The following is a 27856-nucleotide window of genomic DNA, read 5'->3' as shown; positions in this document are numbered from 1 at the left end:
GTGGGGCCCTGCAATCCAGGATGGGTACATTTGGGTGGATACCCAATAATCAAAACCTGATATCTAAATCCTCCAAACTTAGAGAAGTAGTCCCACCCCCTGCTGGAAAGAAGCAGCAGCTTCTTGCCTGAAGATCATGAAAATATAAGACAGATACTTTGGAAGAGGTTACATGCTTAAAAATTCACCTCTTTCTTATGATTATCTCAAGGGAAATAAATAGGGTCAGGTGCAAAGCAGGAATCCAGTTTCTGTCCTAAGAGGAATGGTTGCAAGCCCTGATAAATTCACACTGTAAGACCTGTAAGAACATGGAAGTATAGCTTGAGGATGTTTGGAGGTATGGGGCTGAGAACATGAGGCTGGGTAAGGGAACGTATGACATGAGAACACTTTCATGACTCAGAACCTAATATCCTGGCTAGGATATCTGGAGAGGATCCTAATCAGTTGTTTAGAGGGTTCTTTTGAAGCTTGGAAATATTGACATATATAGCAACAAGAAGGAAATATCAGAAAGGGAGACAGAACATGAAAGACTCCTAACTCTGGGAAATGAACTAGGGGTGGTAGAAGGGGAGGTGGGCGGGGGTTGGTGGTGGGGGTGACTGGGTGGTGGGCTCTGAGGTGGGCACTTGATGGGATGAGCCCTCGGTGTTATTCTGTATGCTGACAAATTGAACACCAATAAAAAATAAATTTATTAAAAAGAAAAGAAAGGAAATACTTGAACTGGTTCAGAATATTAAGAAAGGGAATCAAAAGGTACAGGGAGGAGGTTACAATGAATTTTTCCCCAAGATCAGAGAACCTCCCACCTAAATAAGGAGGTAGTGTCCTCTGGGCTCTTCTAAGAGACAAGGCAATAAAAGAATCCATTAGGGAGACAACATCATTGGTAAATGGTCTTTTATAATTAAAGTTTGACAGGAGATGCTGCTACGCAATTAGGTTTCTAGCATCAGTGAGGATAGGAGGATTATACACTGGTCAGGAGGCAGCATTTTACCTCCTGACTTCACATTTGATGGTAATTGCTGTAACAAACAGCAAGGTCTAAGTGGTCCTCAGGATATCTTAATCCACAGAGATCTGTGGCACTGGCTAATCCATGGCATTTTAGAGGGGAAATAGATGGGCAATAAAGGTATTTCCTCATTCATACAACTAGAAAAAGTGTTTAAGGGCTAAAAATTAAGTCTGATGTCAGTATTATAATGAAAGTCTATGCAATTTTCAGGTCTCAGCCATAGGTAATATTTAAGGAGAAGGAGTCTTCTTGAGCAAAGGCCTACAATATCATCAAAAGTAAGTATTTCTCTAATTCTTTAAAAGGATAGAGAGCCATTTTAGGGTTTTACACTAGCTACAGACTGAAAGTGTCAGGGAAATCCAAACATCATGATGGGCTTCATATTAGCATTAGGTTTATGAAAACCAGAGATAGAGTCCTAGTTCACATTCATGCCGCAGTGAGGTCAGTGGTTCAGCAAGTTCATCCTGTTTTTCCACAGTTCCTTGAGTGAAGGATTTTGATAGAATAGTTTATTAACTCATTTTGGCTCATTGACCAGTAAGAGATATGAAGGTAGGGAAGACAAGGCCAAGTAGAATTCCCTGAAATTGTATCACCATCTTAAACATTTGGATATTGGGATGGGTTATAAAGAACACAGCTTCGCTGGAGGGATTAGAGTGATTAGTACCAAACACCTTGTTTGTTTGTAGGGGCAACGGTTTGTTATCACTCCATTTTTCTGATCCTTACAAAAGCCAGATAAATTTAAAATGCCTGTTATCAGCCACATCTAAGTAATATAGATCTAATCACAGCTGGTGTGCCAAATGTTTATGGGACATCAGCATAACTGACACTTGTATGTAGCTATTAATATGTAAAATGCTCATCTTTTACTGACAGGCTTCTGAAAAAATGCAAACTGTTGCCACAAGACAATGTCTTTTTTTCATGCTGTTACAACAGCTGGGATGGACAGAAATCTTGACATCCTCCAGAACACTGGTCTACTGTCTTGGTAACAATGCTAACTGGACCCAGTGAACAGGAGTAGCCCTATAAAGGCAGATAAGCCCTATAAAGACATGAGATTACTACATTAGTAAGTCCTAAGGGGTATAATACTCTGGAGGCAAGCTGGAATATCCTTCCTAAGGTAAAATACAACTCTTTTATTTTGACCACCTACTACTAAGAAGCACAGCACTTAGATTTGAGAGATCACATACACTATTCTTAGCTTTCCTCCCCATTTCTGTGACACAGATAGCATATGCCACACCCTTGGGAATATTGCTTTAATCCATTTCTTGGGTCCTTGAAGGTTCTAGTTTTGAAGGAGGCTGAGAGAAATAGGGTGTACATTATGTTCAGTCTAATACAATTTGGGCCAAATTAACATGCAATCCCAGTGGTGTTAGAGCTCTCAAGGGCAGATAGGCATGCTATGCATGGTCTTTGGGAAGCCCAAATAACAATTGCAGCACTGGTGCCTTGAGTTCTAAGATCATGCCATCGACAACAGAAAAGCAGTTCCTGGATCCTCTCAGAGCCTGAGAACTGACAAGATATCAAAAGACTGACTGAACTGCCAGTCAAACACTTGATCACATCCACTAAGTCTATCTTAGGATGGAAATTGGCCTTTTGAGATGGGGCCCAAACAGGTCTGGGCGGGAAGAGGTGGGGTGCATGTTGTCCTTTCTTCTCACGCCAAGGTAAGGAGAGTTGGGAGAATAGAAGGGGTCTACTCTTACAACATGGCTCAACTAGACGATTTTTATTTCAGATTTAAAAGGTTTTTAAAATATCAATAAATGGAATGAAAAATATCTAGTTGATTTCCAAAGAGGCAGGCATGGAGAAATATTTGGTAACCTCTGAATACTTGTGTCTTTAGTCAAGATCATTTGACTCACTGGACCACAATCTCCCGTCTATTAAGCTCCTGGGGCTTATCACTACTTAAGAATTTTTATTGGTTGGTCAAATCAGATGAGATTCTATACTATAGCAGTAGGGAGATAAAGGACAGATAGACAAGTTTTATGAAGTGGGCAGAAGTCAGTTATGTATTGTTTTGGTGGATTCTAGCCCCTCATCCACAGCAGCAATGGGATTCTCTGTCAGGGATTGTCAAAGGCTGGGCAGAAAGAATGAGAGGTGTGGAAGGGGGAATACATAGTCTCCTCTCATTGGATTGACAGTGGACATCAATCCAGTCTAGTAAGCCCACTTTGGGGCTTTCTCTCCACAGAGAAATGAACAGATAATTTCTCTGGTGAGCAATTCCATGTTAGCCAGGGGCTGGAAGAGACTGGGAGACTAGATAGACCTAGTTTAAAACCTCCTCCATGAGTAATAAGAGTAGAGGAGGTTAATCTGGCAGGAATATAGTCCTAGTAAAGAGGAAAGCAGGACTTTAGAAGGTGGCCTGCGTCCATCCTGATGAGTTTTCTAGATAAAAGGCATAGATCCATTCTTGCAGTGTTCTACCTTCCCCATCAGTAAGGGTCAACTGTTGAGCAATATTTCCCTGGTTCCTAACAAACTAGCTTCTAGCTGAGGTTCGTCCAGGAGGCAGCACTGGGGTAAGGGAGGAAAGCCGGAAAGCAGCCAGTGCCTTTCTTTACCTCTTATCTGTTTTGGGTGGCATCTGCCCACTTCCCATCTCTGGTTCTAGTTCCCACTGGAATTGTGCCCCTTGGGCTCTGGTAATACCACCTCTACCCATTGCCCCTCCTGCCACAGAGATGGTAGAGACTTCCTCTGCTACTAAACTGAGGGGCCTCAAATTTCCCATTTGGCTTTTCAGCCCTTATAACAGCTTTACTATGATGAACTAAATAGGATTCCTCATTATCACCTTGTGAATCAGGTATAGTCTTTGGTATGTGTTCTTGGCTGGACTCTGATGGATATGAAGTACAGGGTCAGAGTACACAGCATGTTTTGAGACAAACCAGTAGGTTGTTGGACACTGTCCAAGCCAGTCTATAGCTCCTGCACTTTGTACATTCTTGAATCTTTTTGGAAGATCATGGTATTATTTGTGGTTTAGTCTCAGACTCCAACTCATGGGCTTTGATTAATATGATTTTTTGGATGTAAGCCTTGGTAACTCTTTGGTCCTAACTCTGATCTTTGGCTACCAGAATCAGGCTTGGTTATGCATACTCAGACCAGGCCTTGCCCTGTCCACTTGTATATTATGTTCTATTCATTCCAGTGATTTCTCAAATCTCAGCATGCTGATAGTATGTATCTAGTGTACATCACTGTAGATCCTATAATACTTGATACATACTTGGTATGCTGATAGCTAAGCTCAAATGCACCCTAGACTGATCTGCGTGTTGCCTAGGGAGAATGCTTTTCACAATTCTACTCACCTAGAGACTGGAGACCAGCCCACGAAGTCTGAAAATAGGCAACTATTGGCTTCCCAAATGTGTGTGTGTGTGTGTGGGGGGGGGGGGGGGGGACGTAAACCTAGAGGCAGGCCTTAATTGAAAACATTGGAAATGCCAGCCTTGGAGACTCTTTCATCCATCTGCTGGGTCCGAGGAGAGAAGGTGGCAACCCTCATCCAAGAAACCGAGAATAAGGAAAGGTCTATGGGGGTGGGGGGCATCAGGTTTATTGTTTGATCTTTGGATCTGTCAAAAGACCAATTTTCTAGGGCTTTGAAAAAACTAAGGCCCATCTTCCAACGGAAAGTCCCACCTTCCCAAAGATCTCAAATTCTTGAGGGACAGGAATTTACTCACTATTTAAAGTACAGAGAAAAAGTCCTTGGAATTTGGTGGCTTAAGATAGCCATTTCCTCTGAAGTGGTTAATCTAGGATATAGGAGCTCAGTATATAAGGACATCTCCCCAAGGATCTTGAAAGCACAAATGCAAGTCCACACATGTAGTATATAAGAGGTTAGGTTTCAGAAAAGGAAAGGTTAGGGGAAAAGCCTTACTCAAATATTATGTATCAGTGAGAATTTCCCAAAATTTCATTCAGGGACAGGACTATTTAACTACTGAAGTCAGAAGTTGATGGTATCTAGCCATCTGCAAAGATGTGATACCAGAGCCTAGATCCTCCATAGAAGACTTTGTCCACGGAACCACATGATTCAAAGGCAAGTATAAGAAGCTATTTGTCTCCCACCCAGACTTCCACCCAGCATTCAGACAAACAAATGCATAGCCAAGTGAACTACTTCCCCAGGACATCTGCTTCACGGATTCCAAAGATCTTGGACATCTGGTTAATAAAATATGTAATGGAACCTCATCTTACTACAGCTTCTATGTTAGTCTTTTCTCCATTTACAGGGCAAGTTGAGGAGTCTGGACTCAATCCATTCTAACAATCCCTTCCATCCAACTGATTTTGGTGGTGCCTACCCCACACTGCATGGGGAAATATTTTGTCATCTGTGAAATCTCCCTCGGAAGGCCACTTGAAACTGTCCAAGTCATCACAGCATTTTAGGTTCACTGACTAATCATTCTTAAACAAGCATGGCTTTCTTTAAGAAGTCTCAGATCAGTGTAAGAAGAAAACACAGGTTAGGATCCTCTAGGACCTTTTAATATTCATATACAAAGATTTAGAGAGCTAAATGTTAGCTTAGTGGCAGTAAGATAAGTTGTGATATTAGAAACATGCCAGGACCATGGAATTTATGCTAAATCCCTGGTTTTGTTCTCTTTAAAGTCTAAGTATGTTCATAAAAGACACTCAAAGTTAGAAGTTACATACTACTTTCATTATGCAGTTAGAAAATACGAGTGGCAATTATAAGATCAGTATAATTGATGGATCTATTCTTATTTTCAAGCGAGTATTTTTCTATAGCTTATACTGGACCATATCCCACCTAGTGGCTGTATTATGGTTTGTTCAAGAAAGGCATAGTTAAGTATTTAGTATCTTAGCATTTTTCCAAGCTATATATACACATTTTAAGAATAGATTTCTCCAGTGTTTGTTATGTTCAGACTCAACTTCTAAGAGGTAAAGTTATTATGCTAATAATGAGAACAACCCTGATAGTCGACTCTGCCCAACTGCCTCTCAGAAACATCCTATCAGCTTGGACCTATCCCACCAGCACGAAGTATAAGCACACAAGTTGGATAGCCATAGCTCACTTCAGGTTTTACATTCATTCTCATGCAGTTGAGGATGTCTGTTTACTGGTTGTACTTGGTGGTAAGTGGTCCCTGGCCCATTAAGGTTTTTATAATCGAGATAATTGACATAGCATAAATTTGCCCTTTTAAACTACACGATTCAGTTTAGTATATTCACAGGATTGTTACCTACAACCTCTAATTCTAGGATATTTTGACATATCTTTAATTGATCTTTGATCAAGTTCACCAACTTCTGTTCAGAGTTGTTCAACAGCAAATTTGAAGTGTTCCCACCCCCCCCCCCACCCCTGCTATCACTATACTTTAAGAATTACTATTTGGGTCTTTTAGAAAATCTATTTGTATTTTCTATTTGAGTCCTCTCTATGATGAGTCCTATATTTAATAGCTGATTTAAAGTCCAATAGGTTCAATATCTGGGTTTCCCCAGGACAGTTTCTGTTGACTGCATTTTTCTTGTGGTTGCTTGGATTTTATGTTTCAACTTTGTTGAAAAATCAGGTAATTTTCAGGTAATCAGTGACAACTCTGAAGATAAGATTCTCCCCAGGGTTATTGTTATTTGCTTAATTAGTATCTTTATTGATTAAGATCAGTATTCTTTGTCATGTGACCACTGAAGTCTATCCAGTTAGCTAAGTGATTAACTATTGATTGCACAATTTTCCTTAAATACCTGCGACCAAGAGTCTAATTTTTACTAAGAAGCTCTGTGCATATGTTAGGACATGCCTTCAGAACTCAGCCAGGCAGTTGAAAACGGCCTTAGCCTTCATTTCCTACTTATGCAGAGCTTCAAGGTCAGGGAGAAAAGGCTCTTCAAGTCTCACAGGTATTTACTGGCATGTGCGCAGCCATATGTATGTGACCTTCTTGTATTCCTAGGAATATATTGGAGCTTTCCAAAGCCCCTCTAGGCATATAATTTCTGGCTTTTCCTCTTAAGCTTTCTGGTTAGGTTAGCTTATCATTTCCCCCAACTATTATCCACCATCTCAGGTAACTGAGATGTTGAACTATTAACCTCTGATTGTTTGATAAATTCCTCTAGTAAAAAGCTTTTTATTCTAGGTAACCATGGGGTCAGGTCAAATACAGACAGGATTATAAATGGGGTCTTCCACTGAACCACCACACAGGACAGATAGTGATAATTCAGACATCAAGCTTTGAAAGAGTTCTAATCCTATTCTGTTCTCTTGTGACTGTCAGTCTGCTGATTTTCAAGTTTACTACAGAGCTGGGGTTAAGAAGGGTGGTGGAAAGGAATAGGACATTTTAAGATAAAGTTTGCCATTATATTTTTTCCTGAATTGCAAGATTTCCAGGTTCTGAAGTCATTTGACAAGTTTTTCCCATTGTTCTTATTTATGGAAGATAGTGCTATTGTTTTTATGGAGGGCTTTACTCTGTCATTGTCATGGATGTCACTTGTCTGATTTTTAGATAACTAAAGATAAAATATTGTCCCTTTGTAGCCTTGTGTCCAGAGTGGAAAACCAAATATGATTTGGGAACAGATATCATCTGATACAATGTTTTCTGGGTTCTTACAGTGAAGTGGGAGCCATGACTAGGTCTGGTACAACTGTGGAAAAAGTGATATGCACCAGTGCTACTAAGTCTGATCCACACACCAATGCCATTATACAAACTCTAGTATCAGTCCATGATGAATTAATAAGCTTATGTCAGACTAGGATATGCATTTTCCACCAGAGAAGTCTTGCTGCAGAAATACCCCAGCTGAACTAAACTGTGTTTGTTGTAGTTTACTTATATTTTGATATAAGCTTTTTGTCACTGACAACAGTGTGTTGTCCAACCTCTTCAGTAGCACTAACATTTACTACTTTAGGTTTGGCCATAAAATCTGAGGAACTTTCTTCCATACCTGTGGAATATACACATTCCAGATAGGAATCACAGCTATCACAGGAGAGCTGAGACAGAAGGAACATGGGTTCCTAAATAATTTCTCAGATGGGCCACTCAACCCTCAATATAAAGGAGTCAAACATTTGTGTTAAGCCATGATGATTTTGGGAATATTTGTAACCAAAGCATACCCTGTCTCACTACACCACAGCATATTTACTGTACAAATTCCCTGCCATCCTTAGATCAATTTTCTATTTTTTTGTTAAAGTTCAGAAAACATCTTTCACATTTATAAGCATACCTGTTTCATTTTAATTTCTCTGGTCTGTTTTTATGTATCACTCTAAAGTTTTAGAGTATAAAACAAGACCTGCTAAACATTCTCAATTATTCTATTGTAACTATTACTAATTGAATAATCCTTGTATTGTCCATTGATTTGTGATGTCTGACATCGGGAATTAATTTATATCACAAAAGGTGGTTTTTGGTCTGTTCTGTTCTATTGATATTTTTATTTTGAGGTTGAAACCACTATAAAAGTAGTTACCAGGATAGGGCTTGTCCTTTCAACTTAAATAAGGATAGCCAACAATGTTTAATTAGTCCATAAAATTCCAATGGGATCTTTAGGTTCATCACTAGTCTTTCTGGAGTTTTAGATACTTTTAATACCATTTGAAGATAAAGGCTCAATTCAGAATGAATACATTATCTACGAAGATGTTGTAGATATGAGGCTCAGATTAAGAAACTTAAAGTTCACATACTAAGAAGCAAGGAAGGGAGTTAAACCTGGCCCTGACTTCAGAACATTCACTTGTTTCAATAAAGCATGCTACTTGTCAGCTAGTTTAAAGTCTTCCTTTAGAGAAAAGGCAGACTTCAGTGGAACTGACCCAATGAACTTCCCTCCTCGAGTGAGTCTAGCAGGCTTGTAGCATCTACCAAAATTTAATAGGATTCCAGACTGCTACGTTCATTTCCCAAGATACTATAATGAGAAGTCCTCTTACCATCTTTCAGAGAAAAGATCCCTCTTAACTAGAGAATAGGGTTTTAGCAATCTTAGGCCTACATTTGAGCTGCCACTTATCCAAAACCCCAATCTTATTTCCGTAGCCTCTAAGAAATTGGACAGGGACAAAACCATCTGCTAGAGTTCTAGGGTTCCTCATCTCTTTAACACCATTAGCCAGGGAAACTTGACCAGCACCTTGGTATGAATGGGGTATTCTTCTAGGACTCCTGAGCCAATTCAAGAATATTGAATTCTGAAATATCATCTGTATTTCAATGCCAATAGGAAACTTCCTCGGAAGCAATTGGACTGGCCATTAGGGGCCTGTCAGCCAGAGGACAGTACCTGCAGGGGGACTGGCTTACCCAAGGCCCTAAGTGAGCAAGTTGTGTGTTTTTAATCCTCATCCACATGTGCACAATATAAGCTCATTATGCTTTGAGACCTTCATACCATTTACCAATTCTCCCACAGCATAAGCATGACAGACACAAGTTGACAGGGCTGGCAGAAGGCTAGCTACAGCATCTATTCACACCTTGGGAATTCTGGTGGGAGTTATTGAATACTAAGGTTTGAAATCACTGACTCCCACTTCTTGATATTCCCCAGGATGCTGAGATTGCTGGGAAAAGCATGGCAAAGTAACAAGAAATGTGGTATACAGGCTCTTGTAACAATTATATCTGTGCAGCTCAAACCAGATTTCCATCCTTATTGACAATATTGGCAAAACTCCAGGACGCATTTTGCTAGAGGCTAAGGAAATAAGACTGAAGCCACCACCAGCATGCCTTCTCTAGCACCTAGGCATATAGATTCTAACCTTATGAATCTCTGCTGGCTTTTAGGGATGGCATCCTTGTCTAGCAGATGTGACTAGGGATAATATTTTGAATATTGGCAAGTTTTCTGAAGAATCCTGGAAGTCTGCCTAATGGTGTTTTTATACTTTTGGTCTCAGATACATTTTAGAGAGGTAGCTCTCTATAAGAGGTCAGCTCACTTAAGGCTGGTCTAGAATGGTCTCAACTGGGAAGACAGGATGTATTGGTCTCTAGTTGGCTTACTACAGCCCAGGCTCATGCTCATGAGAGTAGCAGTGAAGGAGGGATGAAAATGCACATCTCATTGAAGACTAAACTTGAACTGGCAGTTTCTGACGCATTCTATTTTCCAAAGAAAGTTAAACTCAACGCAGATTCTAAGAACAAGGAATAAAACCTCTTGATTGGAAGAAGAGCAAAGTCACATTGTGAAGGGTATGGATAGAGAGTTATGCAGAATTTGGATTTTTAATTGTCAGTTAACCAGGAGCTGAATTCCTAATGAGAAACTATTATTGACTCAGCACCACTATAAATGGAACAGCCAGATATTGCACTTCCAAATGTAATGCAATAGGAAGTACAGGTCGCCTATAGAGTCTTCTCATCAAAGGATATCTGAAACTTGCAGCATCAGCTACCAGTTTACAATAAATACAGGGAAAAGAGGAACAAGTCAAATACTGGGGCGGGGGCGGGGGGAACCCAACAAGTCTAGAACATAGGGCATTTTAAAAGACAAGTTTCTCTAAAGCATTCAGGACACTGGTCGGAAGGGTACCATTACAAGCGTCTTAAGCAGCCTGAACACTAGCACACATTGGATGTATGCCCTCTGATTCTCTTGGAGTCACCTCTCTTCCAGGCACTGACCAACACTATGCTGGCCTATACCTTGCACTGCTTATCTGCATGCCTAGACTTCTGGTTCCAAGTGCTTCTGGGTGCAGATGAAAGGCCACAATGCATGACAGATTGGGATTTACCTCCAGCAGCCAAATGGATTAGCTAACCATCTGAAGAGTGATAGAGTTTAACTCAGGTAGATTTTGATGAATGAGGGATAAAAGGTAGAACAAACCCACAGAGGAATCTTCCTCTCCTCCCCCCTCCCCCATATATACGGTCTATGATTCAGACCCAGAAACCAGCTGTGGTCTTTGTGAAGCAGTGGCAACACATAAGCTTATGTGTATTTTTCTGTTGTTCCTTCTTTACATCCCTTCCCCCCGCCCCATTGCTGCTTGGGAGTTGCACCTCCTGAGTAAACATTACCAGTCAATATTTGCCTCAGTTCTATTTTCGAGAACTCAAGTAAAAGCAATGATCAAAGGCAGTGATAGATTTGTTTGGAGCCTGATTTGAATGAGACAGCTGTAGGACATTTGATGCAAGTAGTGCAGTTTAACTATTAAGGGATTGTTGATCTTGTAGGACAGGGGTTACCAAAGGGAAAAAAAAAATCTTTTTAGTATTTGTGGGTAGAAGGATAGGATGCCACATATTTGCTTTGAAAGAATTTCAGCAAGGCAAACTAAGGTAAAAACACTTTGGGATAAGTGAAACAAAAAAAATGTAGTTGCTAAAGCTAAATGGGTACATGATTCATCACACCATTTCCTACATATAAAGTTTCTATTAAAAAAAAAAATCGAGGAGGGGCAAGATGGCAGAAGAGTAGGGTCCCCCAGTCACCTGTCCCTACCAAGTTACCTAGATAACCTTCAAATCATCCTGAAAATCTACGGATTCAGCCTGAGATTTAAAGAGAGGACAGCTAGAACGCTACAGTGAGAAGAGTTTGCACTTCTATCAAGGTAGGAAGACGGGGAGGGGGGGGGGAGAAAAAGAAACAAAAGGCTTCCAAGGGGGAGGGGCCCCACGAGGAGCCGGGCTGAGGCCCGGGCGAGTGTCCCCAGGACAGGAGAGCCCCGTCCCGGAGCAGCAGGAGCTGCACCAACCTTCCCGGGCGGAAAGGGGCTCGCAGGGAGTTGGAGCAGGACCCAGGAGGGCGGGGATGCCCTCGGGCTCCCTGGGACACTAACAGACACCTGCGCCCCGGGAGAGTGCGCCGAGCTCCCTAAGGGCTGCAGCGCGCATGGTGGGACCCGGAGCAGCTCGGGGGGCTCGAGCGGCGGCTCCACAGAGGGGGCTGCGCCACCGGGAGCACGAATCCAACAGCACAGGCCCCGGAGCACAGGGCGCTGGGACACAGCCCAGGATCCGGCCTCCCCCCGGGACAGGCAGAGGCCGGGAGGGCCCAGGACCACAAGGACGCTCCTGCCCGGAGCCTCCAGGCCCTGCAGATGGAGGGCTCCATAGTTACTGCAGGAGTTGACTCTAGGGCTCCAGAGCTGGCTGCCACCACTGCGGTTGTTCCTCCTGCGGCCTCACGGGCTAAACAACCCCCACTGAGCCCTACACCAGGCAGGGGGCAGAGCAGCTCCCCCAAGTGCTAACACCTGAAAATCAGCACAACAGGCCCCGACCCCAGAAGACGGACAAGTTCCAGGGGAAGTCAAGGGACTTAAAGTATACAGAAACAGAAGATACTCTCGTGTTTGTTTTTGTTTGTTTTTGCTTTTTAATTTCTGTTTGCTTCCCCCACCCCACCCTTCTTTTTCCTTCTTTTTTTTCCTCTTTTCTTTCCTTCTATCTCTCCTTTTTCTCCTTTTCCCAATCCAAATTGTTTTTGGCCACTCTGCACTGAACAAAATGACTAAAAGGAAAATCTCACCTCAAAAGAGAATCAAAAACAATCCTCTCTCCCACAGAGTTACAAAATCTGGATTACAATTCAATGTCAGAAAGCCAATTTAGAAGCACTATTATACAGCTACTGGTGGCTCTAGAAAAAAGCATAAAAGGACTCGAGACTTCATGACTGCAGAATTTAGATCTAATCAGGCAGAAATTAAAAATCAATTGAATGAGATGCAATCCAAACTAGAAGTCCTAACAACGAGGGTTAACGAGGTGGAAGAACGAGTGAGTGACATAGAAGTTGATGGCAAAGAGGGAAACTGAGGAAAAAAAGACAAACAATTAAAATACCATGAAGATAGATTAGGGAAATAAACGACAGCCTGAGGAAGAAAAACCTATGTTTAATTGGGGTTCCCGAGGGCGCAGAAAGGGACAGAGGGCCAGAATATGTATTTGAACAAATTCTAGCTGAAAACTTTCCTAATCTGGGAAGGGAAACAGGCATTCAGATCCAGGAAATAGAGAGATCCCCCCCTAAAAATCAATAAAAACCGTTCAACCCCTCAACATTTAATAGTGAAGCTTGCAAATTCCAAAGATAAAGAGAAGATCCTTAAAGCAGCAAGAGACAAGAAATCCCTGACTTTAATGGGGAGAAGTATTAGGGTAACAGCAGACCTCTCCACAGAGACCTGGCAGGCCAGAAAGGGCTGGCAGGATATATTCAGGGTCCTAAATGAGAAGAACATGCAACCAAGAATACTTTATCCAGCAAGGCTCTCATTCAAAATGGAAGGAGAGATAAAGAGCTTCCAAGACAGGCAGCAACTAAAAGAATATGTGACCTCCAAACCAGCTCTGCAAGAAATTTTAAGGGGGACTCTTAAAATTCCCTTTTAAGAAGTTCAGTGGAACAATCCACAAAAACAAGAACTGAATAGATATCATGATGACACTAAACTCCTACCTTTCAATAGTAACTCTGAATGGGCTTAATGACCCCATCAAAAGGTACAGGGTTTCAGACTGGATAAAAAAGCAGGACCCATCTATTTGCTGTCTACAAGAGACTCATTTTAGACAGAAGGACACCTACAGCCTGAAAATAAGAGGTTGGAGAACCATTTACCATTCAAATGGTCCTCAAAAGAAAGCAGGGGTAGCCATCCTTATATCAGATAAACTAAAATTTACCCCGAAGACTGTAGTGAGAGATGAAGAGGGACACTGTATCATACTTAAAGGATATATCCAACAAGAGGACTTAACAATCCTCAATATATATGCCCCGAATGTGGGAACTGCCAAATATATAAATTAATAACCATAGTGAAGAAATACTTAGATAATACACTTATACTTGGTGACTTCAATGTAGCTCTTTCTATACTCGAAAGGTCTTCTAAGCACAACATCTCCAAAGAAATGAGAGCTTTAAATGAAACACTGGACTAGATGGATTTCACAGATATCTACAGAACTTTACATCTAAACTCAACTGAATACACATTCTTCAAGTGCACATGGAACTTTCTCCAGAATAGACCACATACTGGGTCACAAATCAGGTCTGAACTGATACCAAAAGATTGGGATCGTCCCCTGCATATTCTCAGACCATAATGCCTTGAAATTAGAACTAAATCACAACAAGAAGTTTGGAAGGACCTCAAACATGTGGAGGTTAAGGACCATCCTGCTAAAAGATGAAAGGGTCAACCAGGAAATTAAGGAAGAATTAAAAAGATTCATGGAAACTAATGAGAATGAAGATACAACCGTTCAAAATCTTTGGGATGCAGCAAAAGCAGTCCTAAGGGGGAAATACACTACAATACAAGCATCTATTCAAAAACTGGAAAGAACTCAAATACAAAAGCTAACCTTACACATAAAGGAGCTAGAGAAAAAACAGCAAATAGATCCTACACCCAGCTGAAGAGAGTTAAAGATTCGAGCAGAACTCAATGAAATCGAGACCAGAAGAACTGTGGAACAGATCAACAAAACCAGGAGTTGGTTCTTTGAAAGAATCAAAAGATAGATAAACCATTAGCCAAGCCTTATTAAAAAGAAGAGAGAAGACTCAAATTAATAAAATCATGAATGAGAAAGGAGAGATCACTACCAACACCATGGAAATACAAACAATTTTAAAAACATTATGAACAGCTATACACCAATAAATTAGGCAATCTAGAAGAAATGGACACATTCCTGGAAAGCCACAAACTACCAAAACTGGAACAGGAAGAAATAGAAAACCTGAACAAGCCAATAACCAGGGAGGAAATTGAAGCAGTCATGAAAAACCTCCCAAGACACAAAAGTCCAGGGCCAGATGGCTTCCCAGGGGAATTCTATGAAACGTTTAAAGAAGAAACCATACCTATTCTACTAAAGCGGTTTGGAAAGAGAGATGAAGTACTTCCAAATTCGTTCTATGAGGCCAGCATCACCTTAATTCCAAAACCAGACAAAGACCCCACCAAAAAGGAGAATTACAGACCAATATCCCTGATGAACATGGATGCAAAAATTCTACTAGCCGATAGGATCCAAGAATACATTAAGAAAATTATTCACCATGACCAAGTAGGATTTATCCCCGGGACACAAGGCTGGTTCAACACTCGTAAAACAATCAATGTGATTCATCATATCAGCAGGAGAAAAACCGAGAACCATATGATCCTCTCATTAGATGCAGAGAAAGCATTTGACAAAATACAGCATCCATTCCTGATCAAAACTCTTCAGAGTGTAGGGATAGAGGGAACATTCCTCAACATCTTAAAAGCCATCTAAGAAAGCCCACAGCAAATATTCTCAATGGGGAAGCACTGGGAGCCTTTCCCCTAAGATCAGGAACAAGACAGGGATGTCCACTCTCACCACTGCTATTCAACATAGTACTGGAAGTCCTAGCCTCAGCGATCAGACAACAAAAAGACATTAAAGGCATTCGAATTGGCAAAGAAGAAGTCAAACTCTCCCTCTTCACTGATGACATGATACTCTACATAGAAAACCCAAAAGCCTCCACCCCAAGATTGCTAGAACTCATACAGCAATTTGGTAGCATGGCAGGATACAAAAAAAAAAAAAAAAAAAAAAAAAAAAAATCAATGCCCAGAAATCAGTGGCATTTCTATACATTAACAATGAGACTGAAGAAAGAAATTGAGTCAATCCCATTTACAATTGCACCTGAAAGCATAAGATACCTAGGAATAAACCTAACCAAAGAGGTAAAGGATCTATACCCTCAAAACTATAGAACACTTCTGAAAGAAACTGAGGAAGACACAAAGAGATGGAAAAATATTCCATGCTCATGGATTGGCAGAATTGTGAAAATGTCAATGTTACCCAGAGCACTTTACACGTTTAATACAATCCCTATCAAAATACCATGGACTTTCTTCAGAGTTAGAACAAATTATTTTAAGATTTGTGTGGAATCAGAAAAGACCCCGAATAGCCAGAGGAATTTTAAAAAAGAAAACCATATCTGGGGGCATCACAATGCCAGGTTTCAGGTTGTACTCCAAAGCTGTGGTCATCAAGACAGTGTGGTACTGGCACAAAACCAGACACATAGATCAATGGAACAGAATAGAGAACCCAGAAGTGGACCCTGAACTTTATGGTCAACTAATATTCGATAAAGGAGGAAAGACTATCCATTGGAAGACAGTCTCTTCAATAAATGGCGCTGGGAAAATTGGACATCCACATGCAGAAGAATGAAACTAGACCACTCTCTTGCACCATACACAAAGATAAACTCAAAATGGATGAAAGATCTAAATGTGAGACAAGATTCCATCAAAATCCTAGAGGAGAACACAGGCAACACCCTTTTTGAACTCAGCCACAGTAACTTCTTGCAAGATACATCCACGAAGGCAAAAGAAACAAAAGCAAAAATGAACTATCGGGACTTCATCAAGATAAGCAGCTTTTATCACAGCAAAGGATACAGTCAACAAAACTAAAGGATAACCTACAGAATGGGAGAAGATATTTGCAAATGACATATCAGATAAAGGGCTAGTTTCCAAGATCTATAAAGAACTTATTAAACTCAACACCAAAGAAAACAATCCAATCATGAAATGGGCAAAAGACATGAAGAGAAATCTCACAGAGGAAGACATAGACATGGCCAACACGCACATGAGAAAATGCTCTGCATCACTTGCCATCAGGGAAATACAAATCAAAACCACAATGAGATACCACCTCACACCAGTGAGAATGGGGAAAATTAACAAGGCAGGAAACCACAAATGTTGGAGAGGATGTGGAGAAAAGGGAACCCTCTTGCACTGTTGGTGGGAATGTGAACTGGTGCAGCCACTGTGGAAAACTGTGTGGAGGTTCCTCAAAGAGTTAAAAATAGACCTGCCCTACGACCCAGCAATTGCACTGTTGGGGATTTACCCCAAAGATTCAGATGCAATGAAACGCCGGGACACCTGCACCCCGATGTTTCTAGCAGCAATGGCCACAATAGCCAAACTGTGGAAGGAGCCTCGGTGTCCATCGAAAGATGAATGGATAAAAAAGATGTATACAATGGAATATTACTCAGCCATTAGAAACGACAAATACCCACCATTTGCTTTGATGTGGATGGAACTGGAGGGTATTATGCTGTGTGAAGTAAGTCCATTGGAGAAGAACATATGTTCTCATTCATTTGGGGAATATAAATAATAGTGAAAGGGAATAGAAGGGAAGGGAGAAGAAATGTGTGGGAAATATCAGAAAGGGAGACAGAACATAAAGACTCCTAACTCTGGGAAATGAACTAGGGGTGGTGAAAGGGGAGGAGGGCGGGGGGTGGGGGTGAGTGGGTGATGGGCACTGAGGGGGGCACTTGATGGGATGAGCACTGGGTGTTATTCTGTATGTTGGTAAATTGAACACCAATAAAAAATTTATTAAAAAAAAATCAAGTTCACTTCTTTAAGAACTGTTTTCCACCATTTACTTCATCCAATATTTAAGTCCTGGGAGTTTCTGATTCTTGTCTGTGGATGATTTCTCTGGAACCTCTTGGATGGATTTTTAAATGTTTTTGTTATTACACCTAGTTATAGAGGTTCTTTCTACGTTCTATGAGCACTTACAAAGTGAAATTGTATCAAGTTTTTCTATTTCAGTGTTTTCTTTTGAAGTGGTCTACTTTTTTTCTATCCTCTATATTTCCTTGTTTTCTATGTATCTGTCCCTCCTGGGAGAGTTCTTCAATATGATCTTTGACTCACTAGTTTTTTCCTTCAGCCATATCTTCACATTATGTTCTAGGACTTTCTTAGATCTGATTCTTTGTTTCCATTTAATGAAGAAGTCTTTATCTTAGATATATTTGTTATATTTAATGTTTACAGTCTGGATGTTCTAGTATTTATGCTTCTAACAGTCCATGTTCAATTTTTCTTTTGAAGTAGTTGAACTCCAAGGTCTTGTTCTGGCCTGTGAAATATGCAATTCCCTCAGGGGGATAGGATTTACCCAGGAATTCCATAGAAAGTGGAGATCACAAGGCAAGATTCTGATTTGTTTCAGCACTGGTAAGTTCAAGCAAGAAGAGGCCTAGGATGTTCTGTAGTTTCTAGGACAAAACTTTAGAGTTTCCCCTCCCTGAGGTGGCAATGGACAGAAGGAGGCTCCCCAGTCTAAGATTCACTAGCTTCACAAGGGAACAGATGAAGGGCCGGATGGCCAAAATTGAAATCAGGTAGGGACTGACTATTGACCCGTCAGCTATCAGGGCCTCCATGCTAACCTGATTTTGCCCAGTGAACATCTGTATCAGCATATGGAGTTGCTACAGATTTCTGCTAGGCAACAGTCAGTGATTATCTCAAAGCAATCTTGTGGAAGAGGCCAAGAGCAGAAATGAGGTCACTGTTCTCTAATACAGCTTTGCCAGCTGCCCTTTGTCTCAGGTCACAGCTGTTATTTTATGGACATGGTATGTGTCAGCTTACTCAGGTAGTTCCAGTTTATGCCTGTTGCCCTAGTGCAATTAGTAGTAACCATTGTCCAAATAGGACAATTGAACAATTATACAGGCATTGTGGCAACCATGGAGATGCACCACTCAGATGTCCTTGAGAGAATCCACCCAATTTATAGTCTTGAGCCTCTTTGGGATCTTCTGTACAATCAGAAATAAGCACTCTCTTCACCCAGGTATTTCCCAGCCAGTGATGGGTAGGGCAGGGCATATCAGAACCAGGCTAGTTCTCTCAACATAGGACCCTTCTATGGGCAGTCTTTGTACCAAGAGGTCTGGCTATTAGGCTAACTGAGCTCTAGGTATCTTCCTGCTGGTAATGAACTGGCCTAGTCATCTTACTTATATTATCCCCGACACTCCATCGAGAGCCCTTTTAATCTGTCTGGAAGCCCCCACCATGGCAATTATTCCTGGGCTCCATGTTTGCTTCTATATAGTTTCTCCAGGGTTGATGGCTGAGGAGGGAAGACTGAAGCCAATGCCGATTTGTCAAGTCTCAGGCTGGTTGTAGAAGACAGGGAGTGGTAGATTTGTATTCCATCTTTTATTCTTCCAACAGTTGTTAAGAACTACCCTTTGAGGAGTACTGTCCCAATGCCATAGGTTACAAGGTCACATTCATTTATAGAGCTAGGACTCTAAAGGATCCTAATATTATACCTAAAAACTGGGTTACTAGGCCTTCCTACAGACATCTAAAGCCAATTAGATCCCAGTATTAAGTTACTGGATCTGCTAATATAAAAATCAAGTAGCAAGAATCCCAAGATCCTGATAACCCTGTTAGCCTTTTTAAAAGTGCTCCTTCCTATGAATGTATTATGTGCCTGGTGTTTCCAACATTATCACACCATATTAGCTCATGACAAAAATCTTAAATTGATATTGAACATGTGTCAAATATTCACCAGTGAGGAAACCCTGGAACCAGAAGATAGACTATACTCTGATAAACGCTAAAGAGTACATCCTAGATAAGTGATTGAGATGTTATGCTAACCCTTGTCTTTGCTGTATAAGAATCCACAGCAAGAAGGAAGTTTCATGACCCCAGGAGAAAACTTTCCTGGGCTCTTGCCGTCCGGTTTGCAGCTAGGCTTGGCCAACATGGAAGCTCTGATGGGGAATTGGAAGGCAGACAGGGTATACTCCCACTTCAGTAGAATCTCTACAGCAGTGGCCATTTCACTTCCAGTCTTCTAGAGTTAGCCATTGTCCAGCTTCCTCCAAGCACCCCCCATCATGGAATTAGCCCCCTCTGAAATCTCCACTACTACTTGACCCTCCAAATCCCTAAGGGTAGAAGTAACTTCTTGCTGGTCGTCTGGATGTCTTCATGATTTCCTGTTTTACTTCCAGCTCTTAAAATGCCCATGTAGCTTACTGTCCACATTAAGTTTCTGTTGAACTACTTAGCTTTGTTTCCCTGAGTGACCCCAGACTATTAACGCCGATTTAGTTCAAAAATAAGCTATTTTATTGTCCTCTCTTTCAGTTGGCATGGGTTAATGTTTAGGGCATAGAATATTCAGAGGCATCTGAATACATGAACCATTAATCGTAAAAAGTAATAGATCTAGAAACAAATCGTGAGCAAGTTGATATATCACTATTAGATGTGTCAGGAACAGGAGTTTGTTCCTAAATAAGGCACTACTTAGCACAGCTATCAAACAGGCCAAAATTACCTTGCATAAGCATAAGGTCCTTAGATTTTGATCAGATAAGGTAACTTTCTCTAAAGTCTTTCAAAACTATTGGAATTCCAGCTTAATTCCCATCTTAGGGACCATGATTTTTAAAGGTCAAACTCTGTACACTAGATTGATCCATCCTATCACCTTCCAGTTCAGGCTCTAAGATAATCAGCTACCAGGAAAGCCATACTCCAGAAAGCTAAAGCATAACTTTGTAAACATGTCTTTCTAACTGCCCCTCAAGTGACAAATACTTCATTTGGCTTTCTCATCACTAATTATCAATGCCATTGATTTTTATCCTTTACTTGAAACCTCTGATTTACTTATTCTGACTTCTCTACTTGCTAACTTAGTTGTATTTAGGTACACAGTAGTAGGCATGAAGTCAGTTCTGACTGTGGAGATTTCCAAGGTATTTTGATGGTTGTCCTTGTTCTAGACCAAAAAATGAAAGTGTTTGATACTGATGCTTAAAAGGGCATAGCCTCTTACCTTGATCAAGTGCCCAACTCCTAGCCTTTCTACTTGTTTAGCAGATAGCATGTTTATCATTGTAGAGGTGGGTCTTCAACACAGCCATTTTCAAAAGGAAGGAGAAGCACAAGAGAAAAATTGAATTGTTCTGTCTTGTAATTCAAGTCACCTTCTCCAAATCTGACTGGACTATTTCCCTGAACCTGATTTTCTACCTGTCACTCTCAGGATAGTTCCTTCTTGAAGAAATAGGCCTAGGTTATCCATGTTTGGGCACCTGCCCCTACTGTTCACTTATTTTTTATTTTATTGGAGCTCGATTTGCCACCATATAACACCCAGTGCTCATCCCATCAAGTGTCCCCATCAGGGCCTGTCACCCAGTCCCCCATCCCCCTGCCTAACTTTCGGAAATGAACAGGGGGTAGTGGAAGGGCAGTTGGGCCTACTGTTCACTTAAACCAGCAAGAAACTTCACACTGGGTTGTCCAAGCCCTGAAGTCTAGCTCTGAAGCCATTATGAAGGAAATAATTGATAATTTAAAAAAAACTAGCTGGGTTTATTTATTTATGATAGTCCGAGAGAGCGAGAGAGAGAGAGAGGCAGAGACATAGGAAGAGGGAGAAGCAGGCTCCATGCACCGGGAACCCGACGTGGGATTCAATCCCGGGTCTCCAGGATCGCGCCCTGGGCCAAAGGCAGGCGCCGAACCGCTGCGCCACCCAGGGATCCTGCTTTTTTTTGGTTTTTTGTTTTTAACTGGAATCACTAGTCTTGGTTCTGAAACACCAGGAAAACCCCCAGATTTACAGGATCCCGTGGGAACTAGGACACACCTTGATATGCATAACTCGGTATTAATGTTCTGAGGAGTTTGCATGTACCTTTAGCCTTGAGCATCCCCTTCTTGCCTGTCTGGAAGGCCTTTACTCCCATTGCTTCAAGTCCATAAAGCAATCCCAGATTTTTGGCTAGTGACTGACAGTGAGCAGTTCTGCTCCTTAAAGTAAAAGGGAATTATAGACCATGTAATCACCACCTGTTATTCTAAAGAACTTCTACTGGATCTATCTTCTGAGGATATGTGGTCAAATCTATAGCTCCAAGACAGTTCCCCCACATTACCATAGAGGACACTAGATAAGTTCTCTCACTTGGAGTACTTCTGAGCTCCTGACTCATCCAAGCATCTACATGACATTTCCACATAGGTACCATAATAGACATCTCAAGTTTAGCATGCAAAAAATTTGGATTTGCTCCAGACTTTATTCTAGTCATTCCCATCCTATTGATGGCACTAACCTATACTCAGGGAGCCAGAAAGCTAGGAATCCTCTTTTACTTTCATTCCCCAAACTTAATCAAGCACCATTCATTTCATTTCTAAAATCTATATCTTAAAAATATACTCTGGATCTATCCAGCTTTTCCATTTCTACTGCCTCACCTTGGTCTCAGCAACATTTCATCTACTTCTCTATAAGCAGATTATAGAGACTAAAAGTGGCATCAGAGTAAAGATTTGAAAAGGGTATCATTCAAATTGCTCCACATTCCACTTCTTGAAACTTTCTTAGTGTCTTTCCATTCACTATAGAATGAAACCTACATTCTTCACCAAGGACTTTGGGATTCTTCATGAGATAGCCCCCGATTTTCACTGCCTCTCCTCCTGGCTCATTAAGTATTAGCCGCATGGTTTCCTTTTGGTCCTTCAAGCATGCCAAGATGCTTATGCTTCAAGACTCTTATTTGCCGTGCCCTCCATCTCAAGTGATTTTTGTTAAGGTCCTTACATTCTAAAATTCAAAAATTTAGGAGAGGAACAAATGTCATCTGAGAAAGATTCCTAACCATTTTCATTGCCTTTATAATTCCTGCCAAATCTCATCTTTAACTGTTTTCTTCATGGAACTTATCACTAACCAAAAATAGCTTCTTTGACTCTTACCCATCTTTTCCCTGAGAACACAAGATCCTGTTCCTGTGGACCTCATCTGCCTGGACTGATATTCAGGCACAGAAGTGTGCTGCCAGGTCTTCAGGAAAGAACTTCCTGTGGAGCTACAAGGAGCGTGCTCACCAACAGCCTCCATCTGTAGCACCTGCAGGACACACCACAGCATTTGAACTGAGGCCACATTCAAAAAAGGAACATAGAAAAGGTAACCAGGACATTTCTGAGGGACTCCATAGGCATTCTTTGCAGCAAGGCTTCCTTTTGGGATTGCTGAGACTCAGGACTACCCTACAGTCTGAGTTCTAATCTTCCATCATCTTATCACAGGTGTCAAGTCAGCATTGTCATCTGAAGGCTTGCCTTCCTGATGCCTGCCTCTTCACCCTGCTCTCTCATTAGTGTTTCTAACTTTGCTTGTCATCCACTTTGGTGACTCAACATAACTGGTAAGAACTGGTTTGGGGACTGGATCACCTCTGTCCAGATGGCCAAGGAAGACTCAATCCCAACTGATGTATGGCATAAGTAGCTCCTGACACAAAGAGGAAGGATCTTTAGCAACTGATGTGTCAATAGTGATCAAGAGAATGTACCTATTAAGGGGAAATTCTCTGGCCAGTGCAAGGATTCATGCTTTTAAGTACAGAGGAAATGGAATTAGGTAGTTAGTACATTGTCGTGTGCTCTACTGCAGAAGGAGAAGACTGAAGTTCATCAAGGCCAAATGAGAGCCAGGAGGTCTCTGGTAGCTAGCTTATAAGAGGCCCTCTTCTGCAATAGAGTGGACACAGCTGGAGAAAAATTCATAATCTCAAAGTCACCAAGCTTAAAAGATGGTTGAATGCTCTGAAGGCAGGTCAGCTACAATGTCAGAGCCCTAGCTCAAGAAACATGAGGACTATGAAACATGGGATGTGGATGTCTGAATAGATCTTCCTAAGGATTGAGATCCTTTAGTCAGCCCTGAGCCAATGACTTTATGGCTTATAGAGGGGATCTACCTGTTTATTAGGACCTAGATTCCCCCCACTTAAGATACCAAAAAGGCTTCTATCACACAAGCTAATAGATTTCCCCATAAGGAGACATCCTTTCCTGAGTGTCAGGCTAGTAACCAGGATTAAATCTCAGCATACATCAACATAATTGACCTTAGAATGTACTGGGCCTTAATAAAAAGAGGAAAGCAACTATATCCCCAAGAAGCTATAAGAACTAGTTAGCCAGTATCAGCAGAAACCCAAGGAATATTTCTAGGACTAGATTTTAAGGATATTTGTTCAAAGGATGTAAAACTTAGGAATACTTTCTCAGGACACTATATTTAAACTCTGGTAAGGGCTCCCAGGAATAAGGCAACTTCATTTTTAGGTAGCTCAGGCACTTTAACATTACTTAGAATTGACCAGCTCCTTTGTTCTAAATTTGCAAAGAAGCACTAGAAATCTCTAGTAGGTGGGCAGGAGATGGCCAGAATGGATGAAGGCCAGAAAATCCAGATGTTCTGCAAAAGGACACAGATACATCATTAATCAAGGCCATCAGCAATGTACTAGTAAAAGGGAGTCCATATTACTAAGTTTAGTGCACCTCTTCTGTAGGCTAAGGCTATTGATAGAAGCAACCCTAAAGCTGGGTTGTCTTGAAAATGGTACAGCCTCGAGAAGCAGGGCAGGATATGGGGTGCTCTTAGAGACACCAACGAGGGGTCCCTGTTCTAGAAACTGAAGCAGGTGTACAAGTCACTGGTCAGGAGGTTCCTACTTATCCCTACCTGGCAACACTTCCCTGCTCTGGCTGTGAAACCCAAAGTTTTGAACATAAACATCTGAGTAAATTATGCAGCTCGTCACAGGACATCAACATTCAGAGAAAGCAGCAGATACATTTGGCGTAATGTAACATTCATGGCACTGACTCACTTTTGCTAGAGACTTAAGGTCCAAACACTCCCCACTAAAAGCAAGGAGGAACTCTGGAGTAAGGACCAATGGAAAAGAGCAGCCAAAATACAATGGCAGAGTGCACACAGCATATACTAGGAACACTTCCTGAAGTAGTATTGTTTTTACTGGTTTTCTTTCCTCCTTTACTTTCTGGACCTAATGACTAGATGGAGAAATTTACTCCAAAAGAAAAGGAGGTAGTACTCACTGCCAAGGATTTAATCAGTATGAATATAAGTAAAATGTCTGAACTAGAATTTAAAACCATGGTTATAAAAGATACACCAGCTGGGTTTGGAAAAAAAGTATAGAAGACACTAGAAAATCCCTATTAGAAAAGAATGAAAATCTAATCGGGCTGAAATAAATGTTATTACTGAGATGCAATCACTAATGGAAGCTTTAACAATGAGGATAAATGAGGCAGCAGAGAGTGATACAGAAGACAAAGTTATGGAAAATAAGGAAGCTGATAAAAAAAAAAGCTACTGGATCATGAAGGGAGACTGAGAAATCAGCGATACCATAAAATGAAATATCTGAGTAATAGGAGTCCAAGATTAAAAAAAAAAAAAAAAAGAAAAAAAAAAAGAGGGGCAGAAGACTTCTTACAACTGAGAATTTACTTGATCTGGGGAAGGAAATGGGCATGCAAGTCCAGGCAGCACAGACAACCACCACCACCCCCTCCCCTCAAAAAAGTCAATGCCTCGACATATAGAATAGTGAAGTTTGCAAGTTTCAGAGATAAGGAGAGAAAAATCTTGGAAATAGCTCAGGACAAGAGGTCCTTAACCTACAAGGGTAGACACATAAGGCTTGCAGAAGACCTGTCCACAGAGACCTGGAAGGCCAGGAAGGACTGGCAGGATCTATTCAACGTGCTAAATGGGAAGAATATGCAGCCAAGAATACTTTTATCCAGCAAGGCTGTCATTAAGAATAAGAGAAAGCTTCCAGGACAAACAAAAGCTAAAGGAATTTGAACACTAAACCAGCCCTGCAAGAAATATTAAAGTGGATCCTTGGAGTAGAGAGCACCCAAAAGTAAAGACCAGAAAGGAACATAGACCATCTACAGGAACAGTGGCTTTACAAATACAATGGCACTGACTTCGTATCTTTCAATAATTACTCAGTGTAAATGGACTAAATGCTCCAAAAAGTATCAGTGGGTTAAAAAAAAAACCCTCAATATACTGCTTACAAGAGACCAAGATTTTCAATGAGGGGGGTGGAGAACCATTTATCCTGCCAACAGGCATCAAAAAAGCTACAGTAGTCATCCTTAAACTAGATTTTAAACCACAACTTTAAGAAGATGGACACTATCATAAGAGGTTCTATACAACAAGATCTAACAGTTGTAAATATGTAGGACCCTAACTTGGGGGCAGCCAAATATATAAGCCAATAACAAAATTAAACACATGGACAATACAGTAATTGTAGGTGACTAACACCCCACTCACAGCAATGGACAGATCATGTAAGCAAAAGAAGAAACAAAGGCTTTGAAGGACACACTGGACCAGATGGATATATTCCAAGCATTTCATCCTAAAGCAGAATACAGATGCTTCTTCAGTGTCATGGAACATTCTCCAGAATAGATCACATGCTTGGTCACAAGTCAGTTACCAACCGGTACAAAAAGACTGTTCTGAAATATGCATGAAATATCATTGCTTTAAAACTTGAGGTCAATTACAAGAAGAAATTTGGAAGGATAACAAATATATAGAAGTTAGAGGGCATCCTACTAAAGAATGAATGGGTCAACCAGGAAATTAAAGAATTAGATACATGGAATCAAATGAAAATGAAAACAGTTCAGAACCTTTAGGACACAAAGGCAGTCTTAAGAGGGAATATATATAGCAATATGGGCCTTTCTCAAGATCTAAGAAAAATCTCAAATACACAACCTAATCTTATACCTAAAGAAGCTGAAGGATAGCTATGTAAAGCCTAAATCCAGCAGGAGAAAAAAATATTGGAGCAGAAATCCATGATCTAGAAATCAAAAGAACAGAACTAAAGCTGATTCTTTGAAAAGAATAAAATCCATAAACCCCTAGCCAGACTTAAGAAACAAACAATCCAATCATGAAATGGGCAAAAGACATGAAGAGAAATCTCACAGAGGAAGACATACACATGGCCAACACGCACATGAGAAAATGCTCCGCATCACTTGCCATCAGGGAAATACAAATCAAAACCACAATGAGATACCACCTCACACCAGTGAGAATGGGGAAAATTAACAAGGCAGGAAACCACAAATGTTGGAGAGGATGCGGAGAAAAGGGAACCCTCTTACACTGTTGGTGGGAATGTGAACTGGTGCAGCCACTGTGGAAAACTGTGTGGAGGTTCCTCAAAGAGTTCAAAATAGACCTGCCCTACGACCCAGCAATTGCACTGTTGGGGATTTACCCCAAAGATACAGATGCAATGAAATGCCGGGACACCTGCACCCCGATGTTTCTAGCAGCAATGGCCACGATAGCCAAACTGTGGAAGGAGCCTCAGTGTCCATCGAAAGATGAGTGGATAAAAAAGATGTGGTTTATGTATACAATGGAATATTACTCAGCTATTAGAAATTTGCTTCACCATTTGCTTCAACGTGGATGGAACTGGAGGGTATTATGCTGAGTGAAGTAAGTCAATTGGGGAAGGACAAACATATGTTCTCATTCATTTGGGGAATATAAATAATAGTGAAAGGGAATAGAAGGGAAGGGAGAAGAAATGTGTGGGAAATATCAGAAAGGGAGACAGAACGTAAAGACTGCTAACTCTGGGAAATGAACTAGGGGTGGTGAAAGGGGAGGGCGGGGGGTGGGAGTGAATGGGTGACGGGCACTGGGGGTTATTCTGTATGTTGGTAAATTGATCACCAATAAAAGATAAATTAAAAAAAATTGTAACAGATCTCCCAAACTATAGTCCAGGACTGGATGGCTTCCCAGTGGAATTCTACCAAACATTTGAAGAATTAATACTATTCAACTGTTCCAAAACTAGAAATGGAAGGAAAACTTCTGAACTACTCCTGAGCCCAGCATTATCTTGATCCCAAGAACCAAAGACCTCACCAAAAAGGAGAATTAC

General features: G+C 41.0%; 2 long non-coding RNA genes across 2 annotated transcripts in view; one reads left to right on the top strand and one right to left on the bottom strand.

Moving 5' to 3' along the window:
• Positions 1–27856, bottom strand: part of LOC140636347 (uncharacterized) — a 147927-nt gene that overhangs the window by 113277 nt on the left and 6794 nt on the right. The gene's annotated exons all lie outside the window — the stretch shown is intronic.
• Positions 1239–5308, top strand: LOC140636346 (uncharacterized). Its single transcript, XR_012033616.1, has 2 exons — positions 1239–1308; positions 5033–5308. It is a non-coding gene; the product is annotated as an uncharacterized lncRNA (long non-coding RNA).

Source organism: Canis lupus, chromosome 7, assembly GCF_048164855.1.
Source record: "Canis lupus baileyi chromosome 7, mCanLup2.hap1, whole genome shotgun sequence".
NCBI classification, from domain to species: domain Eukaryota; kingdom Metazoa; phylum Chordata; class Mammalia; order Carnivora; family Canidae; genus Canis; species Canis lupus.
This window is presented reverse-complemented; position numbering and strand designations above follow the sequence as displayed.